Raw genomic sequence first — 10,297 nt, forward strand, 5'->3', positions numbered from 1 at the left:
AAAACGTGGCCAAATGTTGAATCAGTTGTCACCCTTATAAAAACGTGGTCAGAGACCCCTTTCGTCTCCTTTTTGAAGCGTAGCAAAAAAACATAGCAAAGTCTCTATTCAATCGCCATTGTCATCAAAGCGTGGCCACTGACCACTTTTGGCCACGTTTTTAAAGCGTTGCAAAAAAAGCGAGGCTATGGGCCATTTTTCTGGAAATTGATCCTCTTGATTTTTTTTAACACTTAGAAAATAAATTGTGATCTCTCACCATTAATTTTATAAGTAGGAGTAAAAATAAATATGAAAAAAAGATCGAAGGATGAGATTAAATAATTGATACTATCCAGTTTTTTTTCCACTGGAAATGATCCACTCCCCATTTTTCTTGTAGTGGCGTTGAATCCTTTAAAAAAATTACTACTTTTGCAATATTTCAAATAAGTATTTAAAAAAAATGGTTGAATATTAAAAAAATTCTACTCCTCTTTTTAATGTCCCAACATTTTTCATTTTTTAAAGTACAAAGCAAATTCGGTTGCTAAGATGTAAATAAAAAAGAAGAGAAGAAGAAAAATTGAAAAGATACCTTCTAGTAAAAAAGTATTGGTAACCAAAAAAAAAAAGTATTGTATTTAAATAACTTTATTTATGTAATTAACAACACTCAAATGGGGAAAAAATTAATGTATGTAATGTGCTATCATTACAAAGACTTTGTAATTTTGTTATCATACGTAATGCGTTATCATCATCCCCTTTATATGTCCATAATAATAGATGTTAATTATTAATTTGTTACAACGAATAAAGTAACATAGGTAACTTTTGAATATATCAATATATTGATATTTTAGCTATTTTTAATTATTAATTTTAATTATATATTTTTAATAATTAAAATTAACGATTAAAAATTATTAAAATAATAATATAGCGATATATTTTAAAGTTTTTCCATATGATGAGTTAATTCAGCATTGAAACATGCAATATGTGAACTCATTTTTCATATAAAATAATATAGTCTTTTTACTTTAGAAAATTTTTTACGTCAGTGTTGATTAAATAATAAGTAGAATTGTAGAAAGCAGAATTTTGGTCAAACTTTCTAGTCAACAAAAACTCAGTTTTCCCTCTACGGACTCTATTATAATATTATGAGAAAAAAATAAATAAGTCTTTAACCTTTTATTCTGTGAACATTTTTATTTTTGACCGTTGAAAAATACTTTTAAGTCTCTGACCTTCACAAAATTTGGACAGATCAGTCCCTCCGTCCAAATACCTCTGTCAGGGACTGATCCGTCCAAATACTTGTTAGGGACTGATCCGTCCAAATTTTGTGAAAGTTCAGAAATTTAAAAATATTTTTCAATGGTCAGGGACTAAAATGTTCGCAGGACAAAAGATCAGGGACCTATTTATCATTTTTTCTAATATTATCAAACATTTAACTTATGCAAAAGGATTTTATGCTAATAATATCCTAATTGTATATCGTTAAGACTAGTCAAATATTTAGTTAAAGAATAAAATTAAAAGTTGGTGAAACAAATTTTCCACCATCGTCACTTGAAAAATTTATCTTAAAAAATCTGGCTTGAAAAGTTGGTTTTTTATTTTTTTAATTTTTTATAATTTTTAAAAAAATTAAATTGATAAAAAATATATAAATAATAATATATTTAATAAATTTATCTCAAAATTTACGATGATATTTAATTAACTTGATAATTAGTCTATGAGAAGAAGGTATGAAAAGATGTAAAAAAGTAAATAATGATATTTGAACAACATACTTCATAATCAACCTTTTAATTTGAGGCTGCTGCATACGATGATCTGATTTATGACGATGACTTTCTGCTAAAGTATTGCATATAACTGCCAAAATCTAAGATTCTTATACAGATTATAGAATTTAATTAGCATGCTTAAATATATTTTTCCTTTAATAAGAAATTTTTATTTCAATATAATTTTAAAGTTTTATCTTTTCACAAAATAACTTTTTTTTTTATAAAAATTAAACTTTTTATTTTCTTATAAAAATAGTAAAATACTTCACTTTTGCCAACTTAAAAACTAAAAGTGATTATTTTTTCGGTTTATTTTTGTAAAAATAAAAAATTAAATTACTACAAAATTACAGAAATTATTTTTAATATGAAAATAAAAATAGTGTAATAAAATTATTATTGTCTAAGAGTATTTTTTTGTTTAATTATTCTATTAGTTCTTAAAATTTAATAATATTTTTAACTAAATTTTTATATTTTTTAATTAAATTTTTATATCATATCATATTTTATAATAAATAAATTTCTACTGTAACAAAAAATATTTAAATTAACAAGATATTCTGTTAAATTATATAAAATATTCAATCAAATATTAGACATATTTATTTTATTTAATAAAATATTTTATTAATTCTAGTATTTTTGTCACAGTAAAATTAAATTATAAAATTTAATATAATATAAAAATTCAATCCAAAAAAATATATAAAAATTTAATTAAAAATTCAATAAAGCTAACAAAATCGACAAAATAAATACACTTTTTTTTCCCAAGCCAAGCTCAACCGATACTTTTGCTTAAATAGGACTCTCATTTGCCCTTTCATATAGAGCATTTTTCTTGCCGGGATTTTTCTTATTTTTTTTTACTCTTATCTCCTTTTTATATTTAACAGTAAAATCACAATAATATCGTACAACCTACTCTAAAGATCAAGTTCTATATTTTTTTTTCTTTAAACAATGTATTTTTACCTTTTTATATCTATCTCTGTTTTTTACTTTTCTTTTATAAACCTATTATATTTTTCTTCCTTTTATAAAACTATTATTTTTGTCTTCGTTCTATTAAATAATTAATTTTTACTCTACTTACATTCACCACTTATCCCGACTTAACTTGTTACATAAAATATTTTATTAGGTTTGTCATTCAATTATCGCCAATTTTAGGATTTATAATTTAATTAAAATGATATTTTAAGTATGTCTACTAATATTTATCTTTTGAGTAATATTCAGTCTGATTTTTATCCAGTTTTTTGAAAGACAATAATTTAAATCCCTAATAAAATTATTTTGAGACAATACAACTCTTTTGTTAAAAATTATATTAAATAGTAACAATAATACAATCCTTTTGTAATTTAAGTATTTATTCTATCTTTTGGTGTAGAAAAACCTTTGAATCAAAATTTTGTATTTATGATAAAGAAAATGTGTTTTTTTTTTAAAATTCTACATCATCCTTCTTTAGAACATAGTATGATGATATGGTTTGATCATGTGATGGCAGTATAGCACTATATTTTACAATCCTTTTTCTTTTCTGAAGGATAACAATTTTTATTTTTTGGTCTGTAAAATTAAATTGAAAAACACATGTATTAATGGGATTTTTTATTTTAATATGGAAGAGTGGAGAGAATTTTACATTAATGTTGTAAAAAATAGAGTTTTACAGTGTTATAGGAGCGCTGCTCTGTGTAAGCACAATACGCAGAACACGTATTGTACTAACAACACGCAGATTGTGTATTTACAATACACAGACTGTGTATTGTAATTTAATATTAAAATAATACAATACGCAGTCTGTGTATTGTCTTTATAAATTAAAAAAACATTAATCTGACAATTCGCACTCAGCAAATTCTATAGCTCCCATAATTTTGTAAAACACCATAATTTCCAATATTAAAGGATTACACTCATTTTTATCCAATATCCAAAAAAATTAACCGTATTAATGCTATGGAAATTGGAAAAAATGGACAATCAGTGTTCTAGTAATTCAAGACCTTATATTTATAATGTTGTTTGCCCTAAAAATTCATATTTAAAAGGGTATTATAATATATACCTAATATCCATCACAAACCCTATGATTACAAGTAATATTATTTTTAGAATTTAAAATTTAACAATATCAAAAATTTCGAAAATAACCTTGTTTGAAGTGTTGTAATATGTAAAGATGACATTTTTACATTTTTATATAAAATACAATGGCATAAAATATAAATTTATCTGCCCTCAAAATTATGAGTTTAGGTTGTGGAAATTGATATAATTATCAACTTAGGTAACGTATATTACACTTTTTGAATACAGTCCTTCTCCGAATTTTATATTAACGTAAGATTTTTGTGCATCAAACTGTTTATTAATAATTTAGAAATAAATTTAGATAAAAGTAATAATAATAACGATATAAAAAATTATTATTGTTACCCATAAAATGATATGAAAGAAACAATATTACAGAACCAAGAGTTTCTTTCTCTAAAAAAAATTAATGGCTTAGTGGTAATTCTCACTTTATTTTTTCTTTAACAAACTAAAATTGCTCATTGCAATTGCTAATTACTAGAGTTTACTAGCTACCTCGTGTGTTAATTAAATTGGTTTATTGCTATTTTTAATTGAATTATTTAATTTTAAAAGGATAATATTAAGTAACCAATAATTTATTTGAACAACATAAACAACAAACCTTAAAATTAGTTCATTACAACTAAAAATACTACACTCTAATTTAGTATACTACTAATTAAATTTAGGATTAATTTTCTCTTTTAACTTTATTATTCACATTGTTCAAAAATGTTATTGGTTATATATAATTTTTCTTTTTGAAAAATATAACTCTTAAAATACAATTAGATAAATGAGAATGGAAAGAATTAGTACTACCAATTAAATTTAGGATTAATTTCCTCTTTTAACTTTATTATTCACATTGTCCAAAAATATTATTGGTTATATATAATTTTCCTTTTTAAAAAATATATCTCTTAAAATACAATTAGATAAATGAGAATATAAGCATTCTTTCCAGCTCCTCAAATAATAAAACATAATAAAGGCATAAAAAAATCATTACACATCCCCACAAATAAAAACAAATTAGAGCATTAAGCCAAATTCACAACATTACCGTTGGCGAACTTTCCAAAACCATCGAACAGGTAACCTCAAAAAAAAAAAAAAACCAAAAACAAAAATTCATCTCAAACAGCTTATGCAGCTCAATTAGCTGCTGGGTTTCTTCAACTTATATGTAGAGAGCCAACGAGTTAATTAACAGGATACCCATTTTTGTCTTTCACCTCTCACTGAAAGACTAGTTTTGTAAATTAAATAGAAACTAAAATAAAAAAAATTTATACAAGATATCGAATCGTACTTGAATGAGACAAGTCATGTCCATGAATGAGACAAGCTACGCTATAAATTGTGGGTTTTGCTTGGGGTGTTCAACTACACCATCTCTTTTTTTTTTTTTGTTTCTTTTTCTTCTTCCTCTTCTGTGACTGGTGAAGAATATCATACACCCACACTCCGTCTTTATTATGAATCAGTAAAGGTATCCGTAAAAAAAATGTCTAAAACGAGTTCAGAATAAAAATATCAAACTAATAAATAAAACAAAACAAATAAATAAATAACTAATAGAAATTATTGAAAAATTAACAAAAAAATCACATAGAAAAACAGTAAAACATGAAATTTAGTTCCAATTAATTACCAAAACTACAAACAAAAATAATCATCATTCATCAACTTTAAAGGTCATACATTTGCAATATTCATATTCAAACTTATAAAATATCATATTCAATCAAAAATAAATAAAAAATTAGTTCTAAAATTTAATACTCTTTGTCATTCTTCTTCTAGTATATTTTGGCTGCCTAAATTAAATAAAATAATAAATATAATATTTATTAATAATAACAAAAATACTTAAATTCATTATAAATATTTATTTTGTAATAATAAAAATATATTTTTTGTATAATAGTATGTGTATCACAACCAAAAATTTTAACAAAATTCATTGAACACTCCATCAATTTGTTTCTTAATATCTATCTGAAATGTCTGTTAAAACAAAAATATATATTTAGAATTTTTATTAACAATAATTAAAAATAATAAAATAAAAATCTTACTGAGTCCGATATCTCAATATGTGCGAATAAATCTCGGCAAAATCGGATGAATTGTCTAAATTCTTCTCTAGAATTTAGACAATTCATCCGATTTTGTCAAAATATATCGACACATATTAACAAGATCAAATTAAGCAAAATTTTTATTTAGTTATTTTTAATTATTCTTAATAAAAATTCTAAATATATATTTTTATTTTAATAGACATTTCAGATAGATATTAAAAAACAAGTTGATAGAATTTTCCATGAATTATGTCTAAATAATTTTTTTGGATGTAATGTACATAAGTATTTATAATGAAATAAGTATTTTTATGGTTATTATTATTAAATATTATATTAATTATTTTATTTGTTTATTTTAGGCCGCTAGAATAGACGTTAGAAGAAGGATCACAAGAAATTTTGAATTTTGTAATCAACTTTTATTTATTTTTGAATTAAATATGTTATTTTATGAATTAAATATAAATATTGTAAATGTAACATCTAAAGTTGATGTATGATAATTATTGCTACTCTTTTATAATTTTGATATTTAACAGAAACTAAACTCTATATTTGACGGTGTGTTTTTGCATAATTCTTTGTTAATTTTTTAACTGTTAAATTGATGGTATTAGTTATTTATTAATTTGTTATGTTTTGTTTATTAGTAATTTTGTACTTTTACTCGGTACTTGTTTTAGATACCATTTTTTACCCATGTCTTTCCGAAAAACCCTATATGGCGTCGTCATGTGGTAGCCTGCCTCGTGCCTTTGCTGCCCTGCCTTGCGTCACCGTGCCACCATCGTCCTGTCTTCTCCTCCCTTGAGTATATTTCGCTGCTAACTTCTATTTTCTTGATTTGGTTTTACTTATCTTAAATTTTGATTATTCTTATGAATCTGATTAGGTTTTAACTACCCTTCCTGAAACGTGGATTAAGAGTGTATCATTCTGGTTCACTTCCAATTCTAAAAGAAGTGATTGAGATTTTATTTCAAAAAAACTAATAAAGGTTGGTAGATAAAGTATGATATAAGATGTTTTGTTTATGTCGAAACTGTATACCTATAACACAATTGTATACTTCAATTTTGTAATTTGCTTTAATTATTTTCCTCTATGATTTTCATTTTGTAAATTAAGATAGAACATTATTTTAAACAAATAATATTAATTTATTAATAATATATCTTATAATAACATTTAATTATTTATTAAAAATTCAAAAAAGTTTTAATATGATTTATTTTTAGAAAATTTTTTATCATAATATACTAATTTTTATTTCTATTAGATTATTAAGTATATAGTAAATAGCATGAAAAATATTAATATTTGTTTATATTTTAGACAATACAATTTAAATTTTTAACTAACAATAAAAACATTACAAAGATTTTTGAAAAAAAGTTGATAGAATTAAAATATATAGAAGAAGAAAAAACTGCTTACCAAGTAGCCTCAAAAAACTGGTTGAATATTGGCAGCAGCACATATCTCATTTCCACCACCAAATATCTGCATCACATGGATACCTGAGAGAGAGACCAGAAAATGACATCAGAGACCTTGCCATAACCGTATAGACACACCAAGCCTTCCCTAATGTACCAGAAAATTACAATAGAAAATTTTAATCCACAATATTAATTGGTATTAGTACACTTAATCAGCAAATGGGAGCTACAAGAAGAAAATTGCAATTACTTCGCCAAAGTAACATTTTAAAATTAAGTCTACCTCCCAAGGAAAGGGAGAAGATAAAATAAATAGATACTTGATTGTAACAAAAATTGACTATTTTCTGTGAAATTATACCAAAATTTCAGATATTCAAACCTTCAAAAGTTTTGTTTTTTCTTAGGGAAAAGAAAAAGATAAAGGGGAAAAAAAGCATATAGTAGTGAGGTTATTTACCTACAGAACAACACCAGTCCATGATAATGCGAGGCCATTCCCAATGACAATAGCTGCAGGAGCATCCTAGCCACCAATCCAAAAATAAAAGATGCAGCTTCAAGAAAGTTAAAAAAGAAATACATGTAATGCTAGCTTTAACATGAAATCAATCAAGTGGAATATACATCAAAGTGTTTCTTATAAACATGCAACACAAGGTATGAAAGAACCACACTAAGTGAGCACTAGCAAGCAAGCCATGGAACCTTGGAAGCAACCTGATAGTTATGTTTTCGGTAAACTAAAACTAGCTAGATACAGAAACTTGATACAGAAAAAAATGCACAATGACAAAAATATATCATAGTAAAATGAATTCTGAACCATGGCAAACAAAAAACTAACCCATATTCTTAACATACCGAATCAACAATATTCAGCTCTGAGTGCCTTCATGATCGGAATTATTCAGTTGCTCGCACCTGTGTCAGCGGCTCCTACCTCCCCGCCTCTGAAGACATCGTTTCACTTCTTCCTCTTTCTGTTTGCGCATACGGAGAAATGAAGGAATGAACTAACCCATATACACGGAATTAGCGGAGAAACCACCAAAAACGGGAATCGAAAGAAAACAAAAATTACCGGGAACTCTGTGAACGTCTTTTGGGAATTGGGGACACACAGAGAGACACCATTCATCCATACAGAAGAAAAGAGAAAAGAGATGGTGTGAAGAAGAAAAGGAAAGTAAAGGAGGTGTGATAGTTTGAGTGATAGTTGAAAACAGAACAAACTCATCAATGAAGAAGAGAGCAGCAAATGGAGTTTGTTGGTGAGATTTGAGACTTGAAAGGGAACTGATTGATATAAAGATAGATGAATTTATTGATACAAACATATAGAATTTAAAATAATATTTTTAAAATAAGTAAAAATGTTAGAAGAAACAGTAGTAGAAGCAGAAGCTAGAAGAAGAAACCAGACGAACAGAGGAACACTGGAACAGAAGCAGCCGAAGCAGTAGTAGAATCCAGAGCGGTGACAATGAACCTCGAGGAACACTGGAACAGAGATGATGAACAGAGGAGAGGAGATCGGTGAAACGGGGAGGAGGCGAGCGATAGGAAGCGTGGACCGTGACCGAGGAAGAAACGAGAGCGACGATGAAGAGAAGAGTGCGACCGAGGAACGTCAGCGGCGAGCAACCTCCGGAGTGGCGGCGCAGAGAATGGATGAGAATGGTGGTGTTTGGTGACGGTGAGAGGAAAGTGAGATGAGATTGGGAATTTGTGTAGGTTATATTTAACTATATGTTATTGGAAAGTTTTCATATGTTCCATTGCACTTTATTGAAACACTGGGAGTCTTTCTATGTAGAAGACTGTGGAGAGTGGAGATTAGACGTGTTGCTCCCTTCACCCAACAATCCCGTTTATAATACCAGCCTTGTCCTCCTGTGGTTTGATGCTAGCCAGCTGTTATTTATTATGGGACCCGATTAATGGACAAGCCAGGGCGGAGGTACGGGTTCAGGGTTCATTTGAATGTGGTTGACAGCTGTGAATTTCTTACAATAATTTTTTAAAATGATTGCCACGATACGTTAAAAAATAAATACGTATTGATTTAATACATATATTGTTTATGATAAATTAACGTGTGGACTATATTATCCGCAGAAATAATTAATTTTGGTAAAAATATATTATATATTCTTTAATATTAATATATTCTTTAAATTAATTATAAAAATATTCAAATATTTTTTTAAATAAATTTATTAAAAACATTAAAATTTTTTATAATATTCTAAAAAAACAGTATTTTATTATTAATATTAAAAAGACCGAAAAATCTTTTGTCTTAAGATGGTGTAATTGTATGTCGAAAGAGTTATATTCTACTTTTAAAATATTAAAATATTCACAAAGTTTATTTTAAATAATTAAAATAATTTTTAACATTTATTTTAAAAATGATTAGAATATTCTTTAAGCAACATTTTTAAAATTACTAAAATACTACTTAAAATAGAGTAACTATCCTTTTAGAGTAAAACATTGTATAATTATATTAGGCTCATTTATTTAGTTATGAATTTGAAATATATGTTATGCTTGGATATGAAATTCTGGTGTGTTTTTGAAAGATATGGAGTTAATTTTTTTTTAAATTAAAAACTATAAATCGAAGCCTCAATTTTGTAGGGAGTTAGAAAATTTAGGCTCAGATTTTAGTAATGTAAAAATTTAAATTAAGGAGTGAATATATGGGTGCTTTCGATTTGTGTAGATTTAGATATTTTTTTTTTTCTTTAATAGAAGAAAGCAAATCGGAAGGTAAGTTTTGAATTAAAAAAAATTATGAAATGCAAAATTGAAATTTGTGGGTCAGTTTTTTAAATTTTAAAAAAAAAACTTTAATTCATTAAAA

General features: G+C 25.9%; 1 long non-coding RNA gene across 1 annotated transcript; it reads right to left on the reverse strand.

Moving 5' to 3' along the window:
* Positions 1-4,902: 4,902 nt before the first annotated feature.
* LOC112755238 (uncharacterized) lies at positions 4,903-9,306 on the reverse strand. The gene is made up of 3 exons (XR_003178949.3): positions 8,287-9,306; positions 7,883-7,979; positions 4,903-7,500 (listed from the first exon to the last, which is right to left on the reverse strand). It is a non-coding gene; the product is annotated as an uncharacterized lncRNA (long non-coding RNA).
* Between the last annotated feature and the right edge of the window lie 991 nt (positions 9,307-10,297).

Source organism: Arachis hypogaea, chromosome 2, assembly GCF_003086295.3.
Source record: "Arachis hypogaea cultivar Tifrunner chromosome 2, arahy.Tifrunner.gnm2.J5K5, whole genome shotgun sequence".
Lineage (NCBI taxonomy): Eukaryota > Viridiplantae > Streptophyta > Magnoliopsida > Fabales > Fabaceae > Arachis > Arachis hypogaea.